We start from the raw sequence: 10,000 nt of genomic DNA on the forward strand, positions 1-10,000 counted from the left end.
TGTGGACAAAGTGAGAGTTGCAGTTTGGAATTACACTTAGAAAAAAACCAGCAAACTGACCTCCAGGCCCTGTATTGTGGATGTGGAGGCCGCTTTGGAGGCTCCAGCTCGGCCTAGGGACATAGCCTGGCTCTGCCTAGCTCTCTGGTACTCGCTCAGAGGACCAGGACCACGTGAAATGCATTTCATCCAGCTTATATGTGTTAAAGTGTCCGTTTTTAGGGTCATAAGGCCGGATAAATCAGTTGCATTCAACCGCTTGGAGCTCACTTGCAGTCCAATGTCGCCATCCTGTGGACAAAGTGAGAGTTGCAGTTTGGAATTACACTTAGAAAAAAACCAGCAAACTGACCTCCAGGCCCTGTATTGTGGATGTGGAGGCCGCTTTGGAGGCTCCAGCTCGGCCTAGGGACATAGCCTGGCTCTGCCTAGCTCTCTGGTACTCGCTCAGAGGACCAGGACCACGTGAAATGTATTTCATCCAGCTTATATGTGTAAAAGTGTCCGTTTTTAGGGTCATAAGGCCGGATAAATCATTTACATTCAACCGCTTGGAGCTCACTTGCAGTCCAATGTCGCCATCCTGTGGACAAAGTGAGAGTTGCAGTTTGGAATTACACTTAGAAAAAAACCAGCAAACTGACCTCCAGGCCCTGTATTGTGGTTGTGGAGGCCGCTTTGGAGGCTCCAGCTCGGCCTAGGGACATAGCCTGGCTCTGCCTAGCTCTCTGGTACTCGCTCAGAGGACCAGGACCACGTGAAATGTATTTCATCCAGCTTATATGTGTAAAAGTGTCCGTTTTTAGGGTCATAAGGCCGGATAAATCATTTACATTCAACCGCTTGGAGCTCACTTGCAGTCCAATGTCGCCATCCTGTGGACAAAGTGAGAGTTGCAGTTTGGAATTACACTTAGAAAAAAACCAGCAAACTGACCTCCAGGCCCTGTATTGTGGTTGTGGAGGCCGCTTTGGAGGCTCCAGCTCGGCCTAGGGACATAGCCTGGCTCTGCCTAGCTCTCTGGTACTCGCTCAGAGGACCAGGACCACGTGAAATGTATTTCATCCAGCTTATATGTGTAAAAGTGTCCGTTTTTAGGGTCATAAGGCCGGATAAATCATTTACATTCAACCGCTTGGAGCTCACTTGCAGTCCAATGTCGCCATCCTGTGGACAAAGTGAGAGTTGCAGTTTGGAATTACACTTAGAAAAAAACCAGCAAACTGACCTCCAGGCCCTGTATTGTGGTTGTGGAGGCCGCTTTGGAGGCTCTAGCTCGGCTAGTTGAAGGCTTTAGCGCTTCTCTCCCATCTACCAGGGGCACGAAACTAAATTACCAGGGGCATGAACGTCCTGAACGGTCGGAGTTTTGGTTTTAACCCAGAGAGGGTGCTTAAGTGTGGGGGCCCGGGACCGCCTGGAGACGGGGTTAGAAGGGTAGCTGCCGGAGGTGTCTCTGCGGGCTTTTGGTGAGGGGTGGCCGGGTGGGGGTGGGTCCGGTTGGGGGGGGGTGTTTTTGGAGGGCTATTTTTTATTTTTTCCCCGTTTTTGGTGGGAGCTTGAGTCAGAGGTGTTGGTGGGTGACTAGGGGGGTGCTGCGGAGGTCCTGTGGCCGGGAAAGGTGCCTTATTTCCGGGTGTGGATGAGTGGATGAGGCTGGTGCTGTGGGAGTGCTTTTCTCACACTTTCTCCCACTATTTCGGTCTGCTTTAAGCAGAGGTGATGCTGGGTGACCAGGGGGGTGCTGCGGAGGTCCTGTGGCCAGGAAAGGTGCCTGATTTCCGGGTGTGGATGAGTGGATGAGGCTGGTGCTGTGGGAGTGCTTTTCACACACTTTCTCCCACTATTTCGGTCTGCTTTAAGCAGAGGTGATGGAGGGTGACCAGGGGGATGCTGCGGAGGTCCTGTGGCCGGGATAGGTGCCTTATTTCCGGGTGTGGATGAGTGGATGAGGCTGGTGCTGTGGGAGTGCTTTTCTCACACTTTCTCCCACTATTTCGGTCTGCTTTAAGCAGAGGTGATGCTGGGTGACCAGGGGGGTGCTGCGGAGGTCCTGTGGCCAGGAAAGGTGCCTGATTTCCGGGTGTGGATGAGTGGATGAGGCTGGTGCTGTGGGAGTGCTTTTCACACACTTTCTCCCACTATTTCGGTCTGCTTTAAGCAGAGGTGATGGAGGGTGACCAGGGGGATGCTGCGGAGGTCCTGTGGCCGGGATAGGTGCCTTATTTCCGGGTGTGGATGAGTGGATGAGGCTGGTGCTGTGGGAGTGCTTTTCTCACACTTTCTCCCACTATTTCGGTCTGCTTTAAGCAGAGGTGATGCTGGGTGACCAGGGGGGTGCTGCGGAGGTCCTGTGGCCAGGAAAGGTGCCTGATTTCCGGGTGTGGATGAGTGGATGAGGCTGGTGCTGTGGGAGTGCTTTTCACACACTTTCTCCCACTATTTCGGTCTGCTTTAAGCAGAGGTGATGGAGGGTGACCAGGGGGATGCTGCGGAGGTCCTGTGGCCGGGATAGGTGCCTGATTTCCGGGTGTGGATGAGTGGATGAGGCTGGTGCTGTGGGAGTGCTTTTCTCACACTTTCTCCCACTATTTCGGTCTGCTTTAAGCAGAGGTGATGCTGGGTGACCAGGGGGGTGCTGCGGAGGTCCTGTGGCCAGGAAAGGTGCCTGATTTCCGGGTGTGGATGAGTGGATGAGGCTGGTGCTGTGTGAGTGCTTTTCACACACTTTCTCCCACTATTTCGGGTTGCTTTAAGCAGAGGTGATGCTGGGTGACCAGGGAGATGCTGCGGAGGTCCTGTGGCCGGGAAAGGTGCCTGATTTCCGGGTGTGGATGAGTGGATGAGGCTGGTGCTGTGGGAGTGCTTTTCCCACACTTTCTCCCACTATTTCGGTCTGCTTTAAGCAGAGGTGGTGGAGGGTGACCAGGGGGATGCTGCGGAGGTCCTGTGGCCGGGATAGGTGCCTTATTTCCGGGTGTGGATGAGATGAGAGTGGGGGTGCTTTCCACACCCGAATTTATCCTTTCTCCCCTTCTGTTTTTCGGACCGTTTTGTGTCAGTGTTGCTGGGTGCCAGGGGGATGCTGTGGAGGTGTTTTATCCGGAAAAAGTGCTTTTTTCCGGGCGTGAGCGAGATGTGTGTCTGGGTGCTCTTCAGCCCGGACTTTGCCTTTCTCACCCTTCTTTTTTCAGGCCCTTTTGTGGCAGTGTTGCTGGGTGCCAGGGGGATGCTCTGGAGGAGGCCCACCCGGAAAAAGTGCTGTTTTCCGGGTGTGGGTGAGATGAGAGTGGGGGTGCTTTCCACGCCCGAATTTACCCTTTCTCCTCTTCTGTTTTTCTAGCCCTTTTGTGTCAGTGTTGGGGGGAGCCCAGGGGATGCTCTGGAGGTGTTTTACCGGGGAAAAAGTGCTTTTTTCCGGGCGTGAGCGAGATGTGTGTCTGGGTGCTCTTCAGCCCGGACTTTGCCTTTCTCACCCTTCTTTTTTCAGGCCCTTTTGTGGCAGTGTTGCTGGGTGCCAGGGGGATGCTCTGGAGGAGGCCCACCCGGGAAAAGTGCTCTTTTTCCGGGTGTGGAGGAGATGAGAGTGGGGATGCTTTCCACGCCCGAATTTACCCTTTCCCACCCTCCGTTTTTCGGGTCCTTTTGTGGGAGTGTTGCTGGGTGCCAGGGGGTTGCTCTGGAGGAGGCCCACCCGGAAAAAGTGCTGTTTTCCGGGTGTGGGTGAGATGAGTGGGGGTGCTTTCCACGCCCGAATTTACCCTTTCTCACCATCCGTTTTTCGGGCCCTTTTGTGGGAGTGTTGGGGGGAGCCCAGGGGATGCTCTGGAGGTGAGTCACCCGGAAAAAGTGCTCGTTTTCCGGGTGTGGAAGGGATGAGAGTGGGGGTGCCTTCCACGCCCGAATTTACCCTTTCCCACCCTCCGTTTTTCGGGCCCTTTTGTGGGAGTGTTGCTGGGAGCCCAGGGGATGCTCTGGATGTGAGTCACCCGGAAAAAGTGCCATTTTCCGGGCGTGAGCGAGATGTGTGTCTGGGTGCTTTTCAGCCCAAACTTACCCTTTTTCACCCTCTTTTTTTCGGGTCCTTTTGTGGGAGTGTTGCTGGGTGCCAGGGGGTTGCTCTGGAGGAGGCCCACCCGGAAAAAGTGCTGTTTTCCGGGTGTGGGTGAGATGAGAGTGGGGGTGCTTTCCACGCCCGAATTTACCCTTTCTCACCATCCGTTTTTCGGGCCCTTTTGTGGGAGTGTTGGGGGGAGCCCAGGGGATGCTCTGGAGGTGAGTCACCCGGAAAAAGTGCTGTTTTCCGGGCGTGAGCGAGATGTGTGTCTGGGTGCTTTTCAGCCCGAACTTACCCTTTCCCACCCTCTTTTTTTCGGGTCATTTTGTGGGAGTGTTGGGGGGAGCCCAAGGGATGCTCTGGAAGAGGCCCACCCGGAAAAAGTGCTGTTTTCCGGGTGTGGGTGAGATGAGAGTGGGGGTGCTTTCCACGCCCGAATTTACCCTTTCTCACCATCCGTTTTTCGGGCCCTCTTGTGGCAGTGTTGGCAGGGGCCTAGGGGATGCGGTGGAGGTCAAAGATCCGGGAAATGTGCCCCCTTTCCCTGGTAAATGACGTCCAGGGCGCTGTCCGTGGTGCTGTCCATGGTGCTGATGTTGCTACGTGAGCTAATGCCCGGAAAAAGCGCCCTAAACTGGGATGATGAGAGAGAGAGAGAGAGAGAGAGAGAGAGAGAGAGAGAGAGAGAGAGAGAGAGAGAGAGAGAGAGAGAGAGAGAGAGAGAGAGGGCATGGAGCAGCAGTCGGAGGCATCCCAGGGAGAGAGGCATGCTCTGGGGCACGAAAATCCCGGAAAAAGGAAGAAAAAGGGAAAAAAAAACCCAGCCGCGTATGTGACGTGACTCTAGGCAACACGAAGCGCTGAAGGCTTCAGCGCTTCGTTGAGTCGCAAGAGTTCCAGGGGCGTAAAAGTCAGAAAAACGCCAAAGTGTCTCTAGGCAACACGAAGCGCTGAAGGCTTCAGCGCTTCGCTGACTCGCAAGAGTTCCAGGGGCGTAAAACCCAGCAAAACGCCAAAGTGTTTCTAGGCAACACGAAGCGCTGAAGGCTTCAGCGCTTCGCTGACTTGCAAGAATTCCAGGGGCGCGAACCTCCAAAAAACGACAGAGTGTCTCTAGGCAAAAACCAATAAGCGCTGAAGCCTTCAGCGCTTATTGGTTTTTGCCTATCCCGATGTGACCACTTTTGGTAGGGGGTAACCAAGCCACCTTGCGCACATTTTGTGAAACCGGTTTTTCAAAAATCTGTCTATCATGAAAAGACAGCGACAGCTTTACTACAAGAAGGCCGGAAAAGTGAAGGCACCACGGAGATAATTTCGGCCCGACTCCCGGTTACCAGGGCGGCAAAGACAGGCGACAACGCGGAAGTACTTTATCCGATTTAAAGCCATTATGCTCGGCCTATGTGATCCGATTTTTTGACGGACAACAGCGGTGTGTTGCGGACGTCTCTTCCCCGCGAATGGAGCGTTCTGGCTGGGCCTGGGAGATCCGAGTTTTGACGGACAACAGCGGAGTGTTGCGGGGAAGCGCTGCCTTAGAAAATGACTTTCAAACGGATTAACTGATTATGTTAACGGCCTCTTTACGCGCGTCCTCCAGGCAGTTACAACGACTGTTTCTGGAGGAGGCTTTGCCTCGGATTGTGAATTTAAAACGGATTGACAGATGACGTTAACGGCCTCTTTACGCACGTCCTCCAGACAGTTATAGCGACTGTTTCTGGAGGAGGCTTTGCCTCGGATTGTGAATTTAAAACGGATTGACAGATGACGTTAACGGCCTCTTTACGCACGTCCTCCAGACAGTTATAGCGACTGTTTCTGGAGGAGGCTTTGCCTCGGATTGTGAATTTAAAACGGATTGACAGATGACGTTAACGGCCTCTTTACGCGCGTCCTCCAGACTGTCACAGCGGCTGTTTGTGGAGGATTTTTGACCCAGCATTATGTCAATAAAACGGATTAAATTATGATGTGTACGGCCTCTTTACGCACGTCCTCCAGACAGTTACAGCGACTGTTTCTGGAGAATGCTTTCCCTCAGATTGTGAATTTAAAACGGATTGACAGATGACGTTAACAGCCTCTTTACGCGCGTCCTCCAGACAGTTATAGCGGCTGTTTGCGGAGGATTTTTGACCCAGCATTATGTCAATACAACGGATTAAATTATGATGTGTACGGCCTCTTTACGCACGTCCTCCAGACTGTCACAGCGACTGTTTCTGGAGAATGCTTTTCCTCAGATTGTGAATTTAAAACGGATTGACAGATGACGTTAACAGCCTCTTTACGCACGTCCTCCAGACAGTTATAGCGGCTGTTTGCGGAGGATTTTTGACCCAGCATTATGTCAATACAACGGATTAAATTATGATGTGTACGGCCTCTTTACGCACGTCCTCCAGACTGTCACAGCGACTGTTTCTGGAGGATGCTTTCCCTCAGATTGTGAGCTCAAAACGGATTGACAGATGACAATAACAGCCTCTTTACGCACGTCCTCCAGACAGTTATAGCGGCTGTTTGTGGAGGAGGCTTTGCCTCGGATTGTGAATTTCAAACGGATTGACAGATGACGTTAACGGCCTCTTTACGCACGTCCTCCAGACAGTTATAGCGGCTGTTGCTGGAGGATGTTTCGCCTCACATTGTGAGCTTTAAACGGACTCTCTCGCCACATTAACGGCCTCTTTACGCACGTCCTCCAGACAGTTATAGCGACTGTTTCTGGAGGAGGCTTTGCCTCGGATTGTGAATTTCAAACGGATTGACAGATGACGTTAACGGCCTCTTTACGCACGTCCTCCAGACAGTTATAGCGGCTGTTGCTGGAGGATGTTTCGCCTCACATTGTGAGCTTTAAACGGACTGTCTCGCCACATTAACGGCCTCTTTACGCACGTCCTCCAGACAGTTATAGCGACTGTTTCTGGAGGAGGCTTTGCCTCGGATTGTGAATTTAAAACGGATTGACAGATGACGTTAACGGCCTCTTTACGCACGTCCTCCAGACAGTTATAGCGGCTGTTGCTGGAGGATGTTTCGCCTCACATTGTGAGCTTTAAACGGACTCTCTCGCCACATTAACGGCCTCTTTACGCACGTCCTCCAGACAGTTATAGCGACTGTTTCTGGAGGAGGCTTTGCCTCGGATTGTGAATTTCAAACGGATTGACAGATGACGTTAACGGCCTCTTTACGCACGTCCTCCAGACAGTTATAGCGGCTGTTGCTGGAGGATGTTTCGCCTCACATTGTGAGCTTTAAACGGACTCTCTCGCCACATTAACGGCCTCTTTACGCACGTCCTCCAGACAGTTATAGCGACTGTTTCTGGAGGAGGCTTTGCCTCGGATTGTGAATTTAAAACGGATTGACAGATGACGTTAACGGCCTCTTTACGCGCGTCCTCCAGACAGTTATAGCGGCTGTTTGCGGAGGATTTTTGACCCAGCATTATGTCAATACAACGGATTAAATTATGATGTGTACGGCCTCTTTACGCACGTCCTCCAGACTGTCACAGCGACTGTTTCTGGAGGATGCTTTCCCTCAGATTGTGAGCTCAAAACGGATTGACAGATGACGTTAAAGGCCTCTTTACGCACGTCCTCCAGACAGTTATAGCGACTGTTTCTGGAGGAGGCTTTGCCTCGGATTGTGAATTTAAAACGGATTGACAGATGACGTTAACGGCCTCTTTACGCACGTCCTCCAGACAGTTATAGCGACTGTTTCTGGAGGATGCTTTCCATCATATTGTGACCTTAAAACGGATTGACAGATGACAATAACAGCCTCTTTACGCGCGTCCTCCAGACTGTCACAGCGACTGTTTCTGGAGGATGCTTTCCCTCAGATTGTGAGCTCAAAACGGATTGACAGATGACAATAACAGCCTCTTTACGCGCGTCCTCCAGACTGTCACAGCGACTGTTTCTGGAGGATGCTTTCCCTCAGATTGTGAGCTCAAAACGGATTGACAGATGATAATAACAGCCTCTTTACGCGCGTCCTCCAGACTGTCACAGCGACTGTTTCTGGAGGATGCTTTCCCTCAGATTGTGAGCTCAAAACGGATTGACAGATGACAATAACAGCCTCTTTACGCGCGTCCTCCAGACTGTCACAGCGACTGTTTCTGGAGGGTGCTTTCCCTCAGATTGTGATCTTAAAACGGATTGACAGATGACAATAACAGCCTCTTTACGCACGTCCTCCAGACAGTCACAGCAGCTGTTTGCGGAGGATTTTTGACCCAGCATTATGTCAATAAAACGGATTAAATTATGATGTGTACGGCCTCTTTACGCACGTCCTCCAGACAGTTACAGCGGCTGTTTGCGGAGGATTTTTGACCCAGCATTATGTCAATAAAACGGATTAAATTATGATGTGTACGGCCTCTTTACGCACGTCCTCCAGACAGTTACAGCGGCTGTTTGCGGAGGATTTTTGACCCAGCATTATGTCAATAAAACGGATTAAATTATGATGTGTACGGCCTCTTTACGCACGTCCTCCAGACAGTTATAGCGGCTGTTTGCGGAGGATTTTTGACTCAGCATTATGTCAATAAAACGGATTAAATTATGATGTGTACGGCCTCTTTACGCACGTCCTCCAGACAGTTATAGCGGCTGTTTGTGGAGGATTTTGGACCCAGCATTATGTCAATAAAACGGATTAAATTATGATGTGTACGGCCTCTTTACGCACGTCCTCCAGACAGTTACAGCGGCTGTTTGCGGAGGATTTTTGACCCAGCATTATGTCAATAAAACGGATTAAATTATGATGTGTACGGCCTCTTTACGCACGTCCTCCAGACAGTTATAGCGGCTGTTTGCGGAGGATTTTTGACTCAGCATTATGTCAATAAAACGGATTAAATTATGATGTGTACGGCCTCTTTACGCACGTCCTCCAGACAGTTATAGCGGCTGTTTGCGGAGGATTTTTGACCCAGCATTATGTCAATAAAACGGATTAAATTATGATGTGTACGGCCTCTTTACGCACGTCCTCCAGACAGTTACAGCGGCTGTTTGCGGAGGATTTTTGACCCAGCATTATGTCAATAAAACGGATTAAATTATGATGTGTACGGCCTCTTTACGCACGTCCTCCAGACAGTTATAGCGGCTGTTTGCGGAGGATTTTTGACCCAGCATTATGTCAATAAAACGGATTAAATTATGATGTGTACGGCCTCTTTACGCACGTCCTCCAGACAGTTATAGCGGCTGTTTGTGGAGGATTTTTGACCCAGCATTATGTCAATAAAACGGATTAAATTATGATGTGTACGGCCTCTTTACGCACGTCCTCCAGACAGTTACAGCGGCTGCTTCTGGAGGATGTTTCACACCAAGATTGTGAGCTTAAAACGGATTAAATGATGATTTTAAGCATAATGTGATAAAGGAAGAAAAAAAAAAAAAAAACGACAAAGTTTTTCTAGGCAACACTAAGCGCTGAAGGCTTCAGCGCTTCGTTGACGTGCAAGAATTCCAGGGGCGTAAAACCCAGAAAAACGCCAAAGTTTTTCTAGGCAACACTAAGCGCTGAAGGCTTCAGCGCTTCGTTGACGTGCAAGAATTCCAGGGGCGTAAAACCCAGAAAAACGCCAAAGTTTTTCTAGGCAACACTAAGCGCTGAAGGGTTCAGCGCTTCGTTGACGTGCAAGTATTCCAGGGGCGCAAAACCCAGAAAAACGACAAAGTTTTTCTAGGCAACACTAAGCGCTGAAGGGTTCAGCGCTTCGTTGACGTGCAAGTATTCCAGGGGCGCAAAACCCAGAAAAACGACAGAGTGTCTCTAGGCGAATTCTGTGAAGCGCTGAAACCTTCAGCGCTTATTGGTTTTTGCCTATCCCGTTGTGACCCATTTTGGTAGAGGGTAACCAAGCCACCTTGCGCACGATTTCGGAAACTC

The sequence above is a fragment of the Cebidichthys violaceus genome, unplaced genomic scaffold, assembly GCF_023349555.1.
Source record: "Cebidichthys violaceus isolate CVI_PGR_0920_01 unplaced genomic scaffold, fCebVio1.0.p SCAF_303, whole genome shotgun sequence".
Classification (NCBI taxonomy): Eukaryota; Metazoa; Chordata; class Actinopteri; order Perciformes; family Stichaeidae; genus Cebidichthys; species Cebidichthys violaceus.